The sequence below is a fragment of the Cyprinodon variegatus genome, unplaced genomic scaffold (genome assembly GCF_000732505.1).
Source record: "Cyprinodon variegatus isolate N-32 unplaced genomic scaffold, C_variegatus-1.0 Scaffold2485, whole genome shotgun sequence".
Classification (NCBI taxonomy): domain Eukaryota; kingdom Metazoa; phylum Chordata; class Actinopteri; order Cyprinodontiformes; family Cyprinodontidae; genus Cyprinodon; species Cyprinodon variegatus.
In genome coordinates this window covers 10,346-13,333 of record NW_015152938.1, presented here as the reverse complement: position 1 = coordinate 13,333, position 2,988 = coordinate 10,346, and positions in this window count along the sequence as shown.

The window sequence follows — 2,988 nt, the reverse complement described above, 5'->3', positions numbered from 1 at the left end:
ATCTTCTGTGTTTATTTTTATTCCTTAAGGACTCTATTCAGAGATCAAAGAATGTGGAGTTATCAATGAAACTTGATGGACGATGCAGATGAGTAACTGCTTGTTTAGTTGCTCTCATAGAGCATTTATTGCAGACAATAGTTAATATTTATTATATATTTATAGTGTAAAATAGTTAATAATTACAAACCGACCAACTTTAAATGCCATGAGGTAGATTATACTGTAGACGTATATCTACTGTAAAGTAGTTACCTCTGCAATGACCAAGTTGTGTTTATTGGACACTTCATTATTATTTACTAGTTGTTTGTTTTATAAATATATATGCAGTAGTGTTTCACAATAAGCTGTTTATTGATAACGGATCCCTTTATGTTTAATGAGGACAATTTCTTTTCTTGGATTCTTAGTGGCTGTGGATTTTACTTTAACATACTGTCATTAAGATTTCAGGATATTTATAACATTTTCATAAACTGCTTGCAATCATTTACCTAAATAAAGCAAAGTGACCAAAAGCGATGGGCAATTCATTTCATTCACAATAAAATCACAATTAAAGAAAACACAATTATGAAATCAGAGGCACTCAATTTTGGTCAAATTACATTTTAACAAGACTAAGAGGCTAACTTCTTTCACTGTATGTGGTGGTTAATGTTTAAAGTTGATGTACTAACACAAAAAAGAAGAAGAGACTTCCAGCTAGCACACAGATGCATCGATGCAAGTAGAAGTTAGTACTTTTCCTAACAAAGTTCAGAGTAAAGTTCTGCAACAATGGACTTTAGACAAGCAAGCATTTAAAGTCATGAAAACTGAAATCGTGGAGTGAAACATCTACATGCTTTTTTAGTGCCAAAGAAAATCATAATAAAATCAAAATATGGCTTAAAAATAATCACAATTTATATTTTTTGTAAAATGGTTCAGCCCTAGTGACCATCAGAGCTCAGAAACAATCACCTCAGATCAGTTTAATTAACCAAATGCTTTCTGAACCTGATGCCTTCTGCATCAGCCTAACCTAAACCAGCAGACCTGGGTACTACTTCCATTTACTATAGTAACTTTATCTAAAAGATCATTTAATGTGCAGTTTTACTGTATTTTACTTTTACTGGAGTGAAATAATGATGAAGCATCGTTGCTCTTTAGTAAAGTTTCTGGTTTCTCTGCCCATCATTAGTCATTTCACTCAATGAAGAACAAGCTTGTCTTGAACTAAAATGCTGCAGAGAGACAAACACCTTCAGTTCATGTTTAGCTGAGACTNAGCTGCAAGGTGTATTTATTACAAAGTATTATTCAAACCTGGGAGCTGGCCGTGAGACAGACACATCGCTAATGACACAGGGCTCCTCTGAAAATGTTTATTACGCATAAATTACCTTAAAATGCAGAACCCTGCCGACTGAATATGTTTGCTTTTATCATCCTGGTGCCTGCACTTTAGATTATTTAGATGAAAAAACGCCTACCAGCCGCCGCTGTGAACTGCGAGGAGGCAAACCGGCCAGAGGCTACCGTTGAATTAAGTTTTCAGATGGAAAAATACAGCGGGAGCAAAACTGAGTATGATTGTGCTTTATTCAAGTATTTATTACAAAGTATTAATCAAAACCATCAAAGTCATCATCCTCTGTTTCTGAATTAAACAGCTGCACTAAATCAGACATGCCAGTTTCCCCTTCTTCACTGTCAGAGTCCCTTTCCGTGCCGGACGGCTCCTCGGAAATGATTTTGCGAAAGCTCGAACAACAGTGCCAGCAGACACGTTAGTCCAAGCATCTACAATCCATCCGCAAACGGTGGCGTAACATGCCCGGGGCTGCCTTCCACTTTTTGTGAAACTGTGGTCTCCGTCTGTCATCCATTGCTCCCACGCCGCTCGCAGCCTTACTTGTATTAAATACACCTTGCAGCTATATTTGCTGTGATCAGTGGGAATAAAGTTGTTTTAATATGTTTTTAAGTGGGAAAATCCACCTGAAAACTGGATAATAAAAGCGAACATATTCTGTCGGCAGGTTAATTTAGGCGTCAATAAACTGTTTCAGAGGAGCGATCACAGCGCTGTGTATATGTTTATCATCAGCGATGTGTTTGTCTCGCTGTCAGCTCCCAGATCAGCTTCTCTGATTGGTTGATGCGGCGCGTCCAGCAGCAAAACTTAAATTTTTCCATCTCGAGCAGCAGCAGCGCGTTGGCCGCGCGTCAGATGCTTAAACACTCCCGACGCGCTGCGCCTGCTGCTCAAAACGCGCTGCAGGACATTTTGCTGCGCCTATATGTGCGTCAACCATTGACTTTGCATGTAAACTCGCTGCTTCTGCTGCGCCTGCTGCGTCCGGTTCATACCGATGTCAAGCGGTTGAATAACAGCAAGCACCATGTTTTTCACATCAGCTGTGAGATGGGCACGCACGGAGTCACAGAATAACAGCAATAGTGATGAGTGGAAAAAAACCATTACCTTACATTCACCTCCCTCAGCCACTCTTTCACCATCTCCTCAATGAGGTGGTCTCAAAAGTCTGCAGTAACAACACACATTGGGTGCACCGCACCAAAGGGCGCGCCGCATATTTTGAGGGAAAAAAAAGACATTTATATGCGCCTTATAGTCGTGAAAATACAGTATTAGTGGAGCCCTGATTCAGTGAGTCACCATGACAACAGGCAACAGGAAGTGCATATTTAACCCCACTGGAACTAGAGATTCTTACACAGAAAATGTATTGCTGTCTACTAAGTGGCTGTTTGACTGTGCCTTTGTCTTCTATAATGCTGTTATCAGACATCAATATTCTCTCATCAAGTACTGTTAAATCCCTGTTAAAGAAGTCTGTGTATGGCTGCTAATGTGAGGATGAAAAGGTTGTGGGTTAATGTGATGGATTTTGAGGTGAAATTAAAGCACTATAATATAATTTCAGAATATGAAAAGACATCCTAATCCAGTCTAGGAACCCTCTCTCTATA